Source organism: Bidens hawaiensis, unplaced genomic scaffold (genome assembly GCF_021521415.1).
Source record: "Bidens hawaiensis isolate Kalapana, Puna unplaced genomic scaffold, B.hawaiensis_p1.1 tig00016786_1, whole genome shotgun sequence".
Classification (NCBI taxonomy): Eukaryota; Viridiplantae; Streptophyta; class Magnoliopsida; order Asterales; family Asteraceae; genus Bidens; species Bidens hawaiensis.
This window is the reverse complement of record NW_027492546.1, coordinates 307,239-328,895: the sequence shown is the minus strand read 5'-3', so window position 1 is coordinate 328,895 and position 21,657 is coordinate 307,239. Positions and strand designations below refer to the sequence as shown.

The 21,657-nt window shown below is 35.6% G+C and overlaps 1 non-coding gene across 1 annotated transcript; it reads right to left on the bottom strand.

Moving 5' to 3' along the window:
• Positions 1-302: 302 nt before the first annotated feature.
• Positions 303-375, bottom strand: TRNAR-ACG (transfer RNA arginine (anticodon ACG)). The gene has a single exon. It is a non-coding gene; the product is annotated as a tRNA-Arg (tRNA).
• Positions 376-21,657: the final 21,282 nt, after the last annotated feature.

Sequence of the window (21,657 nt, the reverse complement as noted above, 5' to 3'; positions counted from 1 at the left end):
AAGTAACCGTGGACAGGCTCATTTCTTAATGTAATTAAACACTTCTAAGCCTTTATCCACCTCTCCATTCTCACAGTGCGGAAGTTGTACGAAACCACATCCGGGACGACACTACATTGTTTTAAAAAGCAAGTGAATAACGCGATGGCGTCGGTGATGATGGCGTTGCATGGTTGCGGTGGACAGTGGGAAAGGCTTAAACACAGAATCTATGATGAAATGAAATGTAAACAACGATGAATTTAAATATAAAAAAAATATATATGAACACATATTATTAAAAGAAAATAGTTGAAAAGGAACGACTCTGCTAGGGATCGAACCCAGAATCTCTGGTTTCGTAGACCAGCGCCTTATCCATTGGGCCACAGAGTCAATTTGGCTCGTACTTCGGGTCAAAAGTTCTAAGTTAATTTATTCCAAAGGTTAATAGGTAACTAACCCACCACGTAAATGAAACAGACAAGACTCTTTTTCAACTTAACTAGGTAACTAACCCACCGCGTTGTGGCGGTGGAGTGACACGAATTTGGTTAGGTTCGTAACGGTAATAGCAATAAACTAATGAAAATAAACGCACATATTAGTATTGGCCCTTGTATAGCTTACGATAAAAAAACATTCCTCTTTAAAACGACTCGTGGTCAGTTGGTAAATCTCGTGTGGTGCGGCTTCAAGTTGACATGAATTCGGTAGGTATCGGATTACGGCACTGGAACTAATCCTGGTAATAAATTTGTCAATGCTTAAGTACAACAAATTACCATATTTAAAACGAAAAAAACGTGGCGGACCAACAAAGAAAAAGACTCTGGCGGTGAGTCGAGGCGAATTCAGTCAGCATCAACGGTGTTAGCACTAAATCTTAAAAGTAAATTAGTACACCTAAAAATAACATAAAAAAAGTTGAACATAAAAAAAGCAAAAACAAATGTTGACGGTGCCACATGGTCCAATGAGAAATTTTGTGACACCAAGCATGACTTTTAATCATAAAGTACAAAATAATATAATTTGTTTAATTTTGATCAAACAAATAGTTAAACACTAACATTTAAGCGTACAATTTTTTTGTTCTTATTAGCTAGAAAAATAAGCGTGTTTGTTTTTTTTATCTTATTTGTGAATAGAATAAGTGAACGAATCACACACGTAAACGAACAAATATAACTAAAAGTAGATGAACAAACTGAGAGAACATAGATTAAAATAAAACGTGAATATGAGAATATCCATCTATTTGGCCTTAAAATTAATGAAATCGTACTAAATTGTAAAGGTTGGGACTAGCTTTATAGTAGTTTTCAGTAGATATGTATCAACATCACAGTATTAACAAATCCCAGGGACCAACTGTGAAAATATTTATTTATTTAATTTTATTTTAATGATAATAAGGTAGTGTTTGGCCAGCCCTAGCTTCACCCGTTTGGGTGTTGGGTCGGCCCTATTTCAATGTGCGTGGCTTGACTTGAAAATAAGGTAGTGTTTGGTATTAATGAAGGAATGGAAATAAATCATTCAAGGGTAGTGAAAATAACCATGTTTGGTTGAAGAATTGAAAGCAATCAACCATTCCGAAAGAGAATCCCTTGTTTTATAATATTCCTTCCCTTCCCCTAGCTTTTTTTTTCATTCCGTCCGGAACTATCAGTGTTTCTCTATGTTTTCTATAATTGATGAACTACAAATTACCATATTTAAAACTATCAGTGTTTCTCTATGTTTTCTATAATCGGTGTGCCTACATCCCACCCTCCCCAGACCCTACCTATAGCTCTGCTGTCGGTGGGATTTTACTGGGTATGATTGATTGATTGATTGATTGATTTTGGAAAAGTTCATCAAATTAACAATCGAGTGGTCAAACATTTTAAATAAACAATTGGTTAACTTTGTTAAAATTGATGAAGTTTCTTTTATTTTGATGCAGTGGTATTTTTATCATTTTAAATGAATTGTATTCCTTTCCTACGCATCAAACAAACATCACAATGGTATGATAATAATCTATTTCATTTCTCAATCCATTCCATTCTCTTGTTCATTTCATTTCTCCGTCCAATCTATTACCTCGTTGCAAACAAACCCTAAGTTTCGGTTGTATAAGCTTATTAAATTAAATAACGAGTTGAGTTTTTCTGTTGCGTGAGTTGTGGGTATAGGGTTTTCTGCATTTGAGATGTCTTTTATATTCATGTATGTATGTAGGTATGAACAGGGCCGACCTTGGGGTGAGGCAAGGTGGTCAACGGCCACAGGCCCGACACCCGTTAGGCCCGAATTTTTTTTTTATTTTTAATTATATTGTATTTTTATGAAATACAATATGTATATTTAATGTTTAAACCTAATTACATAACCAATAGTTTGGTTTAGTGGCAAATGGTATTACTTCTAACTAGAAGGTTATGGGTTCAAGTCCCATTTGACACATGTTTAATCCTTTTTTATACAAAAGTGTTTTACACAACCCAAATTATAACCAAGTAAACCATATAAAATTTAAATTGTTTAAACCCAACAAAATACTTCTTTTACTTAAGACCAAAAAAAAAGAAAATTTCACCTTCGGCCCAATTTTTTTTTTTTTGCTTTCTCGAAGCCGGCCCTGGGTATGAATATGGTGGGTGGTGCCGGTGGTGGGGATAGTCAAGTTCTCTAGTGAAAGTGGCTGGAGGACTAATATCATATACTTCCAACCTAATATTAATGACATATTATCGATGGAGGTGGTAAAGTTGCTTTATTATTTAGCTAATCCATCGGTGTCGATGTCTAATGGTGTTGGTAATCCGATAGTGATTACCGACTGATCATTGAGTGTTGTCTTTCTTTCATTGGTTTTAGTTTCCATTAACTCATAACGGACCCTAACAAGTCAGTTTGATATGTGTTTATGGGTTATACAAACTTATTTTGGGCCATAATGAGTCAATTTGGCCCATTGATCTCGGTTTGTTAACGCCATATAAAGGGCCTTGGCATATGTTTGTGGGTTTGTTTTAGTTACATAAACCTAGACCGTGTTATAACAAGTAAATTTAGACCAACTAACTGCTCCTTGTATGTTAATACTATGCATTATTGTGCGTTCATGGTTGTGGATACAAGTTGGTTATACAAATACAAACCGACATTGGGTTATAACAAGTCCATTTAGGCTTTGTTGATCCCCGTGTGAATAGAATACACTATTGTGCATTTTTGGGCATTGACATAATGACATATGTTTATGGATATATGCGTCTTGGTTAGATAAACCCATACTACTAATCTTTGTGTGTGAATGCTAAACACTTTTTATGGTTATACATACTAATTACCAATACTTGATCATTACAAGTCATTTTGAGCCTACTAATCTTTATGTGCGAATTTTGTATATAAACCCACACCTTGTTGTTGTAAATGAAAGAAATTGAGTCTCTCCCTCCAAAAGTATCAACGCTAAGCAACAAGATGGCTCAAGAGAATATGTCAAATAATGATCACCTAGTTTTGCCACCGATCTTCACCTAACTAACTAACTAACTAACAGTGCATCATACCTTTACAGCTGAATTACCGACATATTTTTTCTCACTAAAAGTTCTATTACCATGGGTTTGGTTGATAAATTTCTTTTGTTTGCTTTTGTTTAAAAGGTTTGTAATGGACTTAATTCTGCGTGCGTGCAGAGATATGTATTTAAAGACATTTTGTTTTTTTTTCTTTTTATTAAAAAATACATGAAAAATGTTTTATGATCTTAAAAAATAAGCTAATATCCAACTTTTTTAAACTTCTTCACACCTAACAACTCCCACTGTCCACCACCACCGCCCACCACCCATCGTCCACCACCCACCACCACCACCACTACCACCACCGTCTATCATCACCACCACCCACCATCGGCCCCCACCACCGTCTACGACCACCACCTTCGACCAACACCACCGTCCATCACCGCCACCCACCATTCTCTTTCACCACCGTTCACCACCTACCATCTACCACCATCGTCTACCACCACCACTATCCAACATCGCCCACAACCGTCCATTACCACTATCACCGTCTACCATCACCACCCACTATCAAAGTTCGCACACCACCACCAATTATTTTACTAGTCTACAGACGTTAAAATAAAAAGAGTCTTCTTCTTGCATATTACAGAGGTTTGGTCTACATCTTCTTCTACATATGTCCGCAGATATGATCTACAAACTACAAATATTTTACCTTAAAAAAACAAACATCACATATGTTTCAAAAAAAATGAATTTGTTAGTCACGAAATTTATGTTAATATTTTTTTTTCTAGAAAATTACGAAGTTGAAAATTAAACGTGAAATGTTGAAAAACAACTAATACACGCCTAACTTTGGGTATGTTTGGCAAAGAGCTTTTAGAAGCTTTTAGGAGCTTTAAACTAAAAACTTTTAAGAAAAAACTCACATTTATTGAAAAGTATTATTTTGTTAGAGTAGCTTAAAACTTTTAGGTCAGGAGAAAAAGTTTGAAGCTAAAAGCTCAAACTAGTAGCGTTTAGAAAAAGCTACAAGCTTTTAGTATTTCAATTTTACAATTTTGGTACTTGAAATTCCATCACATTTTGTTAATTCATATAATATTACATATTTAACTAATATTCAAAACCAACTACCCCCATTACTTTTTAAAAGACCATAAATTTTTCACACATTAATATTTATTTTTAAAAACTGCATCATAAATTTATTCTTTTTAATTTGAGTATCATATTAATATATTTCCTTAACTTTAAAAAATTAACATATTATGTGATTATTGGTTAGGATAAGCAACAAGTCGAGTCATGCAAGCCCGGGTCATGTGTAAGATCAAATTAGGGCCGGAACGAGTCGATGCAAAAATGGCTAATTTAGTCAGGTTCATGTTAGTACGGTTTTGAGTCGAAATTGGTCAAGTCAGAATACGTTTCGGATTAAAGCAATGCACCGCGCGAGCACCCTGCTAGTTTTATTAAAAGCTCCAGCTAATCTACCAAACACCTAAATATTTCTAAAAAACTACAGATAACACCAGATGCTGATAGCAGATTCCAACTATAGCTACCAGCTAGTTTTACCACATACCCTTTGTCCCACTTGATTTTTTCCTAGATTGTTGTAAAAAAGATACCTTGGATTTCATTTTTTTTACATTCAACAAACAAGAATTACCTACGTACTATGTAAGAGTGACATAATGACGAAAAAAACATCGCCAACTGTTCCAATCCAGTTATATGGGGCCTTTAAGCGCTTCCAAGTTATCACCAGTTTCAGAGAAAACTCACCCGCCCGAAGGCTAATCAGTGGTAAAACTGGAACGCCCTCACAATCGAACTGGATATCACAAAGATACCGGTCTTCCTTCATTGAGCAACTCATACCCTCCCCAAATTGTTGTAACTTGTAAGTAATGATCGAACATGAGTCTCCATTAAAAATCCGTATCACTATATCATATTCAAAATGACTTGATTCATTTAAATAACAAAAATATAAAATTAAAATCTTTTAGAATATTCATAATGCATGGACCGCAACATCTTGACTTATTGTTAATTCGTTAAGGGGACCAATCACGCAACATTGTGACTTGTTATGTGTTTATGGACACATGAATTTCCGATAATCCTTTGCTGCTTTTATAAAAAAGATATTTAATAACTTTATTTTTGAACTACCAACAAAAAAGAAGCACGGTTACCTGGGTAATCCAATAACAAAAGGGATCTTATATGTTCGCAATCACAGACATCGTTGAGTAACCTAAGCCCGCTGTCTCCTATATCGGGAAAAATCTGCCGCCCAAAAGTTCACTGTAATAAAACCTGGTTAAGACTGGATTCAAACTTAGCCATTCAATTTATATAGTGTACACTAATATTTAGTTGTTAATTGATGTTTCGTTTGTGTAGGATGACCCATCTATCATATCAAATACATGAAATTTGAATAAGAAGAAATCTAAGCTGATTAATCATGGCTAGATAATTCCATGATCATCGAGAAGGACCTATTTTTTGAATTAGTCGAAGGATAAGAAGTTTGAAAAGACTATGATCATGACTTACTAAATTTTTAACTGTCAAATAAATTAACTAAAAATATACAATTTTGAATCGTTAGAAGAATTAGTTGTAGAAGAAATACGAAAATAAAATTTCATGTTTAAACTTATTGATAAATTAGGTTAATGGCCAGTGTATCATATGAACGGAAATTAATAAATTCGACATATAAAAGTAAACATATATAATTGTTTATTTGAATAAGTATAAACTTATAAATTTATGTGTAAAGATGATTTACGTAAATATTATGTTTTTTGTTTTTTGTTTTTGTTTTTGTAATTAGAATAAAGTGGACAAATAGAAAGTTATGAGAATTGCAGGTTCACTATCTAACAATTTAACGTATTTTCTAGTAAATTTATTATTAGGTTGTATAAGATTAGAATATCATATAATAATCGTTAGATGTAAAAACTTGTATGAGCAATTAAAATATAATATTGTAAAACATTACGTTATAGATATAGTGAGATCATATAGCATAATGGAAGTTAATGTTCTTGTAATATATGAAATTGAATTTTACAAAAATATATGAAAGCAATTATGTTTGATAATATTATGTGAAAAAGCTTGAAAATGAAGGAAAAATTTATTAATGTCGATTTTATATATGATGATTTTGATTTTCTATTTTGGCTATTTAGTAAAATAATTAAGTAAATTATAAGTAATTAAAAATATAGGTTACATCAATGTTATTAGCTGATTAATTATGGATAGAATGACAAACAAATAAACATATTAAAACATATTTTATTTTAATTATAATTTAAATTACATATATAAATAATTGTTAAAACTGGTAAGAGTCTATATGGCATCATATGTGGATGGTGTCAGGTGTCCACATAGTTTTGTTTTAAAACAGTTATCCCCTCCCCTTGACTTTTACTAATAAATATATATATTCCACAAATTTTACTACACTATTAAATCAATACATTGTTTCTACATGACATTTAACTATCATATCCACATAGGTTTCCAACTAATCAATTTTTTATTTATATAATTCCACATGTTAATTTGAACATTAACTCCTAAGTTGAAGTATTTTTATAAATAAATGATTATAATAATCATTTATTGCGTAATAAAGACAACTGATTTTTGGTTTTTGGAATAAAATAATCCCACCTTTAATATGTTGGCCAATAATAATCCCACCTGAATTATTTCCCTCTGGCAATCCCACCTTTTCCATGTTTTTTGTTTTATAATCTCCCGTTAAAAATTATTAATGGGGTTAACTTTTTGCTGATGTGGCTAATGACTTGGCATTTTAAATATCTTACATGGCTTTTGCTTTTTTTTCTCTTTCTCTGATTAATTACGTGGAATCCTCACCATTTCTCTTATTTTAAAAAACCCGTGATACTTAATCAATATAATTGAACCCACGATACTTAATCAATCAATCATTCCTTTCCTCACTGAACCCTAATTCGAAGAACACAATCGTCAAATTGATATCTTATGAACCCTAATTCGAAGAAAACGATCAACAAATTGATGTCCATCTGAGCTCTAATTCGAAGAAGACGATCTACAGAGCTTGCGATAAGGTATGTTCTTAAACGGTCTTAACCCTTATTATCTAAAATAAAGTTTTTTATTTGCTTTAATCCTTATTCCACTTCTAAAATGACCAGAATGGATGACAAAATCATTGTTAAAGTATGGCATGGTGGGAAGCTACAACCAAATCCTAAGTTGCACTATGAAGGAGGTGATAGTTATATGTTTGAGGTGGAAGTAGATAAGATGTCTTATTTTGAGCTGATGGATTATTTGATTGAGACTAAGTCTTATTCAACAAGGGACTTTGAGTTGTATTATTTGATGCCTGGAAAGAAGTTTGATGAAGGACTTGTGAATATTAAAAATGACAAAGATGTCACGGACATGGTGGTCAATTTGGGGGACAAAGATGTCAGGCATATCCTCCATCTCTATGCACAAGGTAACACCAAAGCCCAATCCAGTAACACCAAAGCCCAACCCAGTAATACCAAAGCCCAAGTTGAAGCCCATCCAGAAAAACAACCTGTGAAAGGATTTACTAAAGTTACTGCCAACAGAATTTTTAACACCTACCAAACTACTCTTAGGCTCCACTAAATGTTCATCTACCAAACTACTCCCACAGTTGATGTCACACCCTCACTCAAGGCCTAGGCGTGTGACCCATTAGTTGGTACCATATTTGTATAAATCAGAGTTTTCGTTTGATTAGCGGAAGTCTTATAAAATATAAGGATTAAAGTTGTAAATATTTACATAAACAAAAGTCGGGATTTAAAACATTTCCCGATCTAATTTCAAAGGATTACTTGTTTTATAGTTTACAAAACCATCATTTATATATATTCAAGTTTATTACAAAGAAAATCCGAGCCATCAGATATATAAATAGCACTTCGACACTCCAAGTGCTAATCTTTTTCACCTGCAAAATGTAAATAAAATACGTCAGCAACGAATGCTGGTGAACACGCTGACGCAAAATATTTTATTTTACTTTATTACCCCTCGAGACTACGCCTGCCTCGGCCCAACGTGGCTTAGGAATAACAAAGTTAAATAACACATTCATAAATTCGAGCCCCTACACTAGGTCACCTCAGCAAACACCGCAACGTTCGACTTAGTTAAGTACCCATAAATATACACAACGGTTGTACTCCCTGCAGGAGAGCGTCCTACGACCAAGGGTGGTGCGGCGTGCCCACCGCGTAGTACCACCTATGTAAGGATCCAGACACACGTATTCCACAGCCTGAGGGCTATGCTTATACTCTTATTTATAACGGTTTTAGGAACACGTAGTTCCTTGTAAACAATTTCATATAACATGTTTGACTCATTTTGAAAAAAAGTTTAAAAGTTTGGGGCGTATTCACCTTTTCTCTTTGGGATCAGCTTCACTCACCGTCCGAGGGTCTTTCCCTTTTTATCTCGCACCTATAGTACGAGAATAAACATTTGTTAGTTGGATATACAATCCGGCTTAAGACCTTTAGTCTTATTTTATATCTCTACCTCGATGAACCTTTAGTTCATATATTTCTTTTACATGAAAACCTTTAGTTTAAAAGTAAATTATAAACCTTTAGTTTATATGGAAACCCGACGTTTCTTCTTCTCTAAGAAACATATTCTTTTCTTTTTATTATTTATGAATACTCTTTATTGCTTAAATAATAATTTCATAACAAAGAATATAATCATATATACTTACACACATATATATTTGTCAATTCATATTCTTTTATTCTTTTCTTTGTTATGTTTATATTTCTTTTATCGAGGTATCAAGTATAATCTCGACTTAAGGCTTAAGCCTTCAATATAATATTATATTATATTCATTTGTCGTTACGCCTAACCTTGTTGGCGTTTAGAAACCCTAGGAACTCGAGCAGCACTCCATCGTCGCTTCTCTTTCTCGGTCAATTTGGACATGCCAAAGACAACACCAATCTTTGAGAATTGTCGACATGCCTTTCGAGAACAACACCTTTCTTGGTCGTATGTGGGAGGAGGGTGGAACGCACTTCGAGGAACGTCGACACGAAAATTAAGGAATCGGGGCACGAAAATCGAGGTATTATGGTACGTTTTTCTAGACGGATCGAAGATATGGTTTATATATTCTAAAGAGAGGCTAGAGAGATGATTTTTATGTGTGTTTTGGTGTGAGATCAGCTGAACCCATGGCCTTCTATTTATAGGCAAATTTTAGAACCTATCGCGATACGCGATAGCCTCCTGGCTAAGCCCATCGCGTATCGCGATGTAGGCTCAGCCAGTCGCCATGTAGACCTGCCACGTGGCGACACATGGCAGGCGTTGTGCCACGTGGTGACACATGGCGGCAGACGGTGCCACCGTGTGCCACGTAGCACACGTGTCACAACCTGTCAGACCACGTCATCGCGATACGCGATGACATAGGTTCAACAAGAGATCGCGTATCGCTGTTGACCCTTCCAGAAGGTTTGACCAAGCCCCATCGCGATACGCGATGGGCTTGTCCTTTGTCCCGTCGCGTATCGCGATAGGACAAGAAAACAGAATTTTCACTTTAAACCCTAAGGTTTGGAATTTGGCATATTTGGTCCATTAAATTTGGAAAGTTTACAATTTGAACTCGAATTTTTCTCGATGTTACATCCTCCCCACCTTGAAACAAATCTCGTCCTCGAGATTGCTTTACAAGAAAAAATGGGGGTATTTATTTTTCATTTCCGATTCGAGTTCCCATGTATATTCAGGCCCTCTACGCGAGTCCCATTTTACTTCCACAATTCTCAACGTTCTTCTCTTTAATTTCTTTGTTTTCTAATCTTCAATTTGAATTGGACGTTCTACGAGTTTTAAGTTCTCATTTATTTCAACGTCTTTTAATGGCATAGCTAAGGATTCATCGGTCAAACACTTACGCAGATTCGAAACATGGAATACATCATGTATCCCTTGCATTTCCTCGGTCAGTCGCAAACGATATGCAACAATGCTGATTCGTTCGAGTACCTCAAAAGGTCCAACGGATCGAGGACTCAATTTTCCTTTCTTACCGAAGCGAACAACGCCTCTCCAAGGCGAGACTTTTAATAACACTTTGTCACCAACATTAAACTCTAACGGCTTACGACAGACATCGGCGTAACTCTTTTGCGATCACGTGCCGTCTTAAGTCGTTCTCGGATTTGGAGAATCTTGTCGGTGGTTTCTTGGACTATTTCGGGTCCAGGTAATTGATTATCTCCTATTTCAGACAAACACACGGGCGTTCTACACTTTCGACCATATAACGCCTCGAATGGTGTGGCTTGTATACTTGTGTGATAGCTATTATTGTACGAGAATTCCATTAGGGGTAAGTGGTCATCCCAACTTCCACCTAAATCGATCACACAAGCGCGGAGCATGTCTTCCAATGTTTGAATCGTCCTTTCGCTTTGCCCATCGATTTGCGGATGATAGGCGGTGGTAAAGTTTAACTTGGTACCGAGGGCTTGTTGGAATCTTTTCCAGAAATGAGACGTAAAACGACTGTCTTGATCAGAGATTATAGACAGCGGTACTCCATGCAAAACAACGATGGTGTTTACATAGATACGCGCTAATCTATCCATAGAGTATGACTCATTGATGGGAATTAAGTGTGCGGATTTTGTTAATCGATCCACAATCACCCAAATAGCATTATTGTCAGGTCCCCGATTTCAGCTGGATCTTACTCAAATCATGTCATAACTCACACAAATAGATGTGTTGACAAGGGAGTTAATGACGGGTTGCTATATTTAGAAAGTTCACCGTTTGTTAAAGCTGGAATCAATAACAAACATATGGTTGCTTAAACAGTATTCAAAGGTAATAAAAAAAACAAGATTTACTGAAAAGATTTCCATTTATATAATATCAATCATACAAAGTGGATAATCGTTTTAGGGTTTCTTGATAAGGAAGGTTTCAGCCGTCACACATAATATTCTTTCTTAACAAATGTGACTGTCTGCCTTGTTGTGTGTGTATCCCAGGTGTGCCATAATTATTCTTTTTATAGGCCTGACACCTGTGGACAGCTGTCATTCCTTCTAGAAACCCTATCCGATAATACATATTCAAATTACATATTCAGAAATATTCTAAGTGTAAAACAAGTCTTCCGGGTAGGCTTTGCATCAATCTTGTCTTTCCGAGTATGCTCGGCCATCCTTCATAACTTGGTAACATAGAAGTGTGCTCGGGATAAGTTTCCGGGTAGACTTGAAGAGTATCTTACCAAGTAAAATACTCACCGGGTAGACTTCAATCTTCTTGACTTTGCCAGACTTTGCCCGACAAACCCTTACGAGCAACCTTGTTCTTCAATGGTCCCTTCAACCCTTTGCTAGAGAAAAGCTTATTTAGCAAAGTGTGCTCGGTAGCACTGTTCCTTGCTTAAGTTGAATCTTGCTCGATGATACTTGAGATATATCATTAAATCATCAAGCCTACCTAGACCATACTTATTAATGAATACCTTGCCCGGTCTTCCAATTTCTTGGCTTCATGAGCTTGGTTAGCCTAAAGCTTACTCGGAAGTGAACTTTACTTGGCTATGAAGAACAATCCTGCTTGATAAAGTGATCCTTGCTAGGACTTGCATATACTAGTGAACCATACCCGGTAGTGCACTAATTTGCAAACCTTGCTCGGAGATTCACTAAAGAAGACTTAAAGAAGATAACCCTGCCCGATAGACAAAAATATCGTACCCGGCTAAGTAGAAGCTTGCTCGGAGGTCTAAGGTGTGCCCGGATCCGTACTTAGGGAATTCAGAGGAGGTTGAGAAGATTCCAATCTCTTATAAGTCATTTTGAACAAATCTTTGATTTAGCAATCTTCCTCTTAGGTCAATTTCTTGACCCAACAATCTCCCCCTAGATTAGAACACCTCAGCTGACCCAAAACATTTCTAAGGTTACTTACACTTAGTCAAAATACACATCAAATCAAAAGTCAAATTACATATTCAATTAACATAAACAAAAATTACATATTCAAAAAGGCTGTCATAAGACATTACACAGTAAATTCCTAGTCTAGGAATTTTGTCTTTTCCATGCATTGTATGCGGCTTGCCTTCTGTTTGTTATCACTGATGCAGCTCTCATTCTGAAGATATCAAGGGCTTGGTAATGAGTATGACCTTCTGGTATTACCCAGTCCCTAATATCCATTAGATCTTCATCATATAAGCAATTCAAGTCTTCATCCTTCTTGATAATCCCCAGTACTTTTCCATCAGAATTTCTCAGCAAGTAATGGTCATCTTTTTCTTTGTATTCAACTTCAGTAATGATGCCATTTCTTTGGACTGTATAGTTGGGGCGTGTCATTCTTCTTTCAAGACTTATGTGTTCATGTTTGACAGTGGATTCCTGTCTCTGACATTCATCTTGTAGTTTGTTTCAGCTATGTCCATCCTTCTTAACTTTGCAGTTCTCTTTGATATGTGAATTTGGACAGTCTTCCAGTTTCTCTTTACTTTCAAGAATCTGAATCCTCTGTCTGCTTCTTCTCTTAAGAATTTTGAAAGATCATTCATTTGTCTTCCAGTCACTCTGTTTCTGTTTCTATAATCATACAAAGTGAGTGCTGTCATTCTTTCTAATTGTTCTTGAGTATATTCATAGAAATCACTTCTCACAACTATATCTCTTAGTTGTCTACTTTCCATAATCACTCTTATACATTCACACACAGAATCATAGTAAATCTCTCTTGGAAGATCCACCTATGACTGTGGTCTTGTTGTTCTTTGTTGTACAGATCTACTTGATTCTCCTCTTCCACTTTCACCTCTTCCACATTGTGGATATCTTCTTGAAATTGGTGGTCTGAAAGGAAAAAACTTCTTGGGTTTTCTGGGCCCCAAATTGAAGAATTTGATGTAGCTGCTTCCACCATTTCAGTTGGAAGGTTGGCAAGCTCAACAACATTTGCTCCTGCATCTTTAAGAGCTAGCAACATTTTCTCGATACCAGGAGTTCTTGACAAACCAGCAGGTACAAAACTTCCATCTGCATAGTATCTAGGGTTCTTACCTTCCCCTAGTGCTTTCTCCCATTCAGCTTTTTAGACATGGAAGAGATATTTCAAATCTTCCTTTTCCAAAGCTTTGAAAGAGGCTTCATCCATTCCTCTTTGAGTAATCATTATGTTCCTCAGTATGTTGATCATCTCTTCATTTTCCCAAGGTACACAAGGTTCATCTTCAGTAATGATTGGCTCCTCAGTAGCAGTAATCCCTTGAATGATTTCATCAGTTTGAGTTTCTTTCTGCACATTAGTGACTATATCAGTGGTGGCCACTATCTCTTCATCATTTATCTTTTCAATATTTTCCACTGTCTCAACATTTTCTTCAACATTCTCTTCAACATTCTCTTCATCCCTTTCCACATTTCTCAATTCATCATTTATTTCTTCATTGTAATCATAATCCTGTTCTCCAACCTCTGATCTATCACCTTCATAATTATCATCCTCAATTCTCCTTTCCTCACGACTCTATTCTCTCCATCATCATAAACATTCATAATCATCTTTAAACTGTCTACAGTCTCTACACCTATTCCAGTTACAGTCTCAATATTCACACCAGAGTTAGTTGGCATTATTTCATTCTCCCCCTGTTTTGGGGCAGCTGAGGTCTTCTCAACCTCCTGCTCTAGGGTTTGAATTCTTACTCTTGCCCTTACCAACTGATCTAATAACATGACATTCTCCATAGTGACCTCCTCATTCCTTCTCTTCAACTCAGCATTCTCTTTTAACAAGGTCAACAGGTCAGTGTCAGTGGGTGGTGTTGTAGGTTGTGATGTAAAAAATGGTTCATATTCAGTTTGTTCATGGGTTGTGGTGTGAGTTTGGAAAATGGATTGTTGTGGTGATTGTGTATGATGTGGGCTTGGAATTAATGGATCGGAATGAATTGAGCTAGATGTTGGTGGTGTTTGTGGTTTTGGGGATATATGTGTTGATGTATCAGGTTGGCTTATGGTTAGGGTTTGGGGTGGGGATTGAGTGGTTTGATATGGTGGAGTTTGTGGTGGTGAAGGTACAATGGGTTGGTCAATGTGTGGTGGTGGTGTTGGAATAGGTTGTTCTTGATCTTCAAGTTGCCCCCCCCTGATCAGGTGCATCAACCTCCATAGCTACTCCAGCTCCTCCTTTATCTCCATCAATATTATCATCTTGATAATCAGAACCATCATCATCACTCTCAACATCATCTCCTCCTTCCTCCTCTGAGGTTAACTCAGGCACTGGCATCACATTCAAGTCATGATTCAACAACCATGGCAATATCTCAAATGGAGCTTCAGCATTGAATCTATTGGCAACACCTGGATTTTTGATTCTCTTGTATGTGTCAGGGTTTTTGCAGACTCTCTGTTAAAGATTATCTGAAGGAACCTTGAATATTGTAAGAATTTGTCTTTCTCTGCCTTCTTCAGGTTTGCTACCAGACCATCAAATATCATCTTTGAGAAATTGAAGGGTAGATCATACATAATTCCAACAGTGGCATTTGCTAAGTCATGACCCATCAAAGTCCATGACCCTTTTCTTGGAGAAAACCCTTGTATCACATGATGAATGAGGAATCTATACATCATCGGAAACATCCCCTTTTGAAACTGCCCTTCATGTACAGTTCCCTGATAACCCATTGTCTCTTGAAATATTCTCATTAGATGTGCTGTATTGAAGTTGATATGATTATGGTCATCATCATTCAACTGCAGGCATCTTCTTATCATCCACTCTGTTACATATATTTTTTGTCTTGCAACAGTTGCTTCTATTCTCTTTCCATTGATGTCTTCAACAAGTTCTGCAGATCTCCAGAAATCCAGTGAATGATTTCTGTAGATAACAGGACATTCAGTGAAAGCAACGTTGACATTTGATGGAGCCATCCAAGTAATCATTGGTGCCACAGGCTCGTTGTCAGGTGTGACTTGCAATAGAGCACACATGTTATTCTTCTTTTCAAAAACATACTTGGGTTGATCCTCTTCTGCCATATCTGAACATCACAAACAAACATATTCAAAGTGAAATTAGTATAAAAGTTTACCACTTTACCCAATTTCAAGTTATAAGTTTGTAGAAGAAAGAGAGAAATTTTATTCAAGAACCCGATCTTCGACAAATTAATAACCTAAACACAAAAACTGAATATTAGTAATCAAGTACATAATCAAAGTCCAATATAGTATAATCGTGGTCGGAAAATACATTAATCATGCTTACCGAGTCGGAATTAAAGGGCTGATTCAAGTTAGGGTTTGGATTAATAATGAATGCGAGAGGTCGGTTTGGGTTTCTTTGCGTATAAGCAGTTGCAGTGGAAAGAGAGAGAGGGAAATATAATGTTGAAAAGTTTGCCTAACTCCCTCTTATATACCTTTTGAAAGTGGGTTTTAAATGCTTTTTGTCATTTTGTGAATTATTAGCTGTCAAATAGTAACATTATCCACTTGATATTTAAAAAACAATTTTAAAAACATATAACTCTTTGTTATTTTAGACTTAGCAAACCTTACTCGGAAAAGTAATCCTTTGCAAAGTTTGCTCGGTATATTTTCACTTATACAAAGCTTACCCGAATAATATTAAACTTTTCTTGACAACATTTTCTTTTAATTTTATAAGGTTTACCCGATCCCTCTTAATCACAAACCTTGTTTGATTAAGCTATTGAATTTAAAAACAAGACCCTATGAAGAAAGCTTACCCGAAATACCAGATTTCTTGAGAACTTAATCACAAGACAATTAATCAAGTATAAAATATCAAATAAACATTCTTGCTAGGAATCAATTAAGATGCCCATATAAATTTCTCAAATCTAAATAAAATCTTAATCTAGCATAAACCCTATCAAAAATAAGAATCATATGCAATCAATCACAATAAAAGTATATTCAATCAAGCATACTTGAGAACCCGAGCAACCTTCATAATGTTAGTATGCCCGAACACCTTCTTATACAAAGTATACTTGAGTAATCTTCCTAGTGTACAAAGTGTGCCCGAAAAGGACTTCTAGCAGACAGTGTACTCGGAAAATCAAATTTTGAAAATTACCAAGTATATTAGGGGAACAAAAGTGTACTCGAAATATAAAGTGTGTTCGGAAAACAAAGTTTGCCCGAAAACACTTGTAATTTCGAAGAAAACATATTCACACACACAAAGCTTACTTGGTGTACTCAAGGCGTTCACAAAGTTTGCTTGGAATAACAATCCGCATAAACAAAATGCAAAGCTTGCCCGAAACAATTATCTCTTGTTAAAAGCTAGCTAAAACACATAATTATCTCAAGACTTCAAGTTTGCTCCGGAAACTCGTACAATGGTGTACCTTACCCGAAAAGTGTAAACACTTCAAAGCATGCTCGAAAATCATAAACTTAGTCAAAAATGACAAAGCTTGCTCGGAAAGGTTATGAATCATCAAACCTTACCCGAAAATACATATGCAGTTAAAAACAATCAAGCCTTCCCGGAAAGTGACTAAAATAGTAACTCTACCCGAAAAGTATCAAATACTTCAAAACATTCCCGAAAATAGTAAACTTAGATAAAAACATCTAAGTGTACCCGGAAAGGTTATAAAACATTAAACCTTACCCGAAAATACATACTCACCACATATTCAACTGTTTTGTACCCGGAAAGGTTTGAGAACATCACACCTTACCCGAAAATACATATTCAAACAGTTTGTGTTTGGGAAGGTTTGATAATATCAAACCTTACCCGAACTTACATATTCAACCTATTTTAGGCAAAATGCAACACTTTTTGACTTAAACCACTTGTCAGAACACTTGTCAAAACAATCTCCTTTAAAGATCATAGTTTAAGAGCAAATGGTGCATTTGGAGATCAAATTTCAGTTATGTTTCATTTCAAAACAATTTCCTTTTGTAAACTGAAAAGATCTCAGGAATGGGATCATATTGACTAAGTAGCTTTCTCAATACTTCATTCTCAGCATTATTATAACTACAAAGATAGGTCAACAGCAGGTCTAGACTTAACAAGATTTTTATCTCTTTGGTGATATGATTAATTTCTATTAATTTTGCAGAAAAAATTCAATGGATAACACATATTGTTTTCTGATGCTCCTTATCTATCCTCAAGACTTATTTGGCTTTCTCCAGATCGCTCCAATTTGACTTTGACCCCCTGGTTTTGGTTAAAAACTTTTAATGACAGAACATATTTTTGAAAATTTATAAGATATTTCTTTTCAAATCTACAAACATATGTGAGGTTGAATGTTGGACTTACATGCCACGCAAGTCGGACTTACAGGCCTTTCATTCAGGATGTTTAAAGGACTTATATGATTGCCTCCACCCTTGTTGTTCTGTAATTAACCCTCATGTTTGTATTTTCTCAATAAAAATTTGTGAACATGTTGAATAAACATTTGAAATTTAAGTAGTTCACAGCTGTTCTTTGTCATTCTTTAAAAAATGTTTCATTTTGGGTAACCAAAGACCAACAGGCTTGTGTATGACTGGATAATCACGTTTCTGCCTATTATTTGAAAAGATTTATCTAGGAACATGCATAGACAACAATGTAACCCCACATAAATCTTAGCACATTCTTTATGTTTATATCACCTTAGATTTTACATATCATGAGAAAACAACCATACATGTCAATGACTGTACTCAGAGTCTTTTTAGCCTAATAAATCCATATGATTGGCTAAGTAGTCAATGTACTATCATTTCCCATAATATTCAGTTTAATATTCAGTCACCCCAATGTCTCTTAATTGTCAGGTAAATGGTTATTCTGTTTGACTACAAGTGGTCAACAGGACCAAACATACATGTGAATATATGTCCTTTCAAAGTCAGAGCTATTGACATAGTTTTAAGTGAAGGAATAAGAAACAAGTTATAATTGCCCAAAATGCTTTCAGTTTTCTGGTTAATTGCTATCCTTTTAATCTTTGCAGATTGCAGGTCCAAACATACACAGGTGTATGTCCTTCCAACTGGGCAAATGACATAATTTTCAGCAAAGATAACTACCTGAGACTTTTCATTGAAAAATCATTCTTTTAAGCTTCTTTAAAGCTTCAACTGAATAATCTTATCATGTCTCCACACCATTAACAACATGCTCATGTTTTAATTCAAAATATAGAATTTATGCAAAATTCATTAGAAAATTCATTTTATCGCTTAATTTTGACATAAAACACATTTTGTCATAAACAGTTGCAACACATAATCAAATCTTAATCAAATATAACATCATCAAGACAAGCAGACAGTACAAACATTCAAAGTCTATCCTATCTTAACAACATTAGAAGATTAGATAAAACACATATTCAAGCAATTTAGCGGTGATGTCAGATAAGCATTTAACAGGTAATTCATAACATGACTACTCATCTTAACATCACAGATACACATTCACTGATAAACATGCAAACATATTAATCAAATCACTTATGTCATTCTTTGCACACATTAATCAGTCAAAGCACATATTAGTCAACATATTCAGTAACATACTCAAGCATATTCACATAACATTCAATTTGTGAAACCTCTAAACAAAGTAATCAGTTAGAACATAGAGGTAAACAACCAAGCACACATCCTTAATCAGATTTCATCAGAGTTGATCATTCCCAGGGCTTTCAAAAGAAAGTTGAACCTGGTTCTATCAAGTGGTTTGGTGAATAGGTCAGCCAAATTGTCACTTGTATCAACTCTTTGCATTTCAATCAAACCTTTTTCACTACAATCTCTGATGAAGTGATGTCTGATTTCAATGTGCTTAGTCTTAGAATGTTGAACTGGATTCTTAACAGTAAAATATGCAGCAGTATTATCAATAAGAATAGGGGTGTTTAAGAAATTCAAACCATAGTCCAGCATCTGGTTCTGAATACATAGAACTTGTGCACAGCAGGCAGATGCAGCAACATATTCAGCTTCTGCAGTTGAGATTGAGACTGTTTTTTGCTTCTTGCATTGCCATGACACTATCCTTTCTCCCAAGAATTGACATCCTCCTGAGGTTGAATTTCTGCTCATGTTGCATCCATCATAATCACTGTCTGTGTAGGCAATTAGATCAAATGATTGATTCTTTGGATACCAAATTCCCAAATCTGGTATTCCCTTCAAATATCTGAATATTCTTTTAACAGCATTCATGTGGGAGACCCTTGGACTTGACTGGAATCTTGCACACACACACACACAGCAAACATGATATCTGGTCTTGTAGCAGTCAGATACATCAGAGATCCAATTTTGGCTCTGTATTCATGTTCATCTACAGGCTCCCCCTTTTCATCTGCAATCATCTTTTCCTTGGTGTCCATTGGATTTGAGGCAGTTTTGTACTCATGACAGTTGAACTTGTTCAAGATGTCCTGCACATACTTATTTTGGTGAATGAAGATCCCTTCAGCTTTTTGTTGAACTTGTAATCCAAGGAAGAAGTTCATTTCTCCCATAGAACTCATGCTGTATTTGGACTTCATTACCCCTTCAAACTCCATACACATTTGTTCATTTGTGGAACTAAAGATGATGTCATCTACATACACTTGTAACAGAAGTAAGTCTGATTCCTTTCTTTTGTAGAAGAGTGTCTTGTCAATGGCTCCTCTTTGAAAACCATTTTCAAGAAGATGATTTAACAGCTCATCATACCATGCTCTAGGAGCTTGATGCAATCCATAAAGGGCTTTGTTTAGTTTATACACCCTGTTTGGATACATTGGATTCTCAAAACCTGGTGGTTGAGCTACATACACCTCTTAATCAAACTTTCCATTTAGAAATGCAGACTTAACATCAAGCTAGAACGCCTTAATGTTCTTTGAGGCAGCATATGCAAGAAAGATCCTGATAGCTTCAAGTCTTGCCACAGGTGCAAAGACTTCCTCAAAGTCTATTCCTTCCTCTTGATAATCAGAACCATCATCATCACTCTCAACATCATCTCCTCCTTCCTCCTCTGAGGTTAACTCAGGCACTGGCATCACATTCAAGTCATGATTCAACAACCATGGCAATATCTCAAATGGAGCTTCAGCATTGAATCTATTGGCAACACCTGGATTTTTGATTCTCTTGTATGTGTCAGGGTTTTTGCAGACTCTCTGTTAAAGATTATCTGAAGGAACCTTGAATATTGTAAGAATTTGTCTTTCTCTGCCTTCTTCAGGTTTGCTACCAGACCATCAAATATCATCTTTGAGAAATTGAAGGGTAGATCATACATAATTCCAACAGTGGCATTTGCTAAGTCATGACCCATCAAAGTCCATGACCCTTTTCTTGGAGAAAACCCCTGTATCACATGATGAATGAGGAATCTATACATCATCGGAAACATCCCCTTTTGAAACTGCCCTTCATGTACAGTTCCCTGATAACCCATTGTCTCTTGAAATATTCTCATTAGATGTGCTGTATTGAAGTTGATATGATTATGGTCATCATCATTCAACTGCAGGCATCTTCTTATCATCCTCTCTGTTACATGTATTTCTTGTCTTGCAACAGTTGCTTCTATTCTCTTTCCATTGATGTCTTCAACAAGTTCTGCAGATCTCCAGAAATCCAGTGAATGATTTCTGTAGATAACAGGACATTCAGTGAAAGCAAAGTTGACATTTGATGGAGCCATCCAAGTAATCATTGGTGCCACAGGCTCGTTGTCAGGTGTGACTTGCAATAGAGCACACATGTTATTCTTCTTTTCAAAAACATACTTGGGTTGATCCTCTTCTGCCATATCTGAACATCACAAACAAACATATTCAAAGTGAAATTAGTATAAAAGTTTACCACTTTACCCAATTTCAAGTTATAAGTTTGTAGAAGAAAGAGAGAAATTTTATTCAAGAACCCGATCTTCGACAAATTAATAACCTAAACACAAAAACTGAATATTAGTAATCAAGTACATAATCAAAGTCCAATATAGT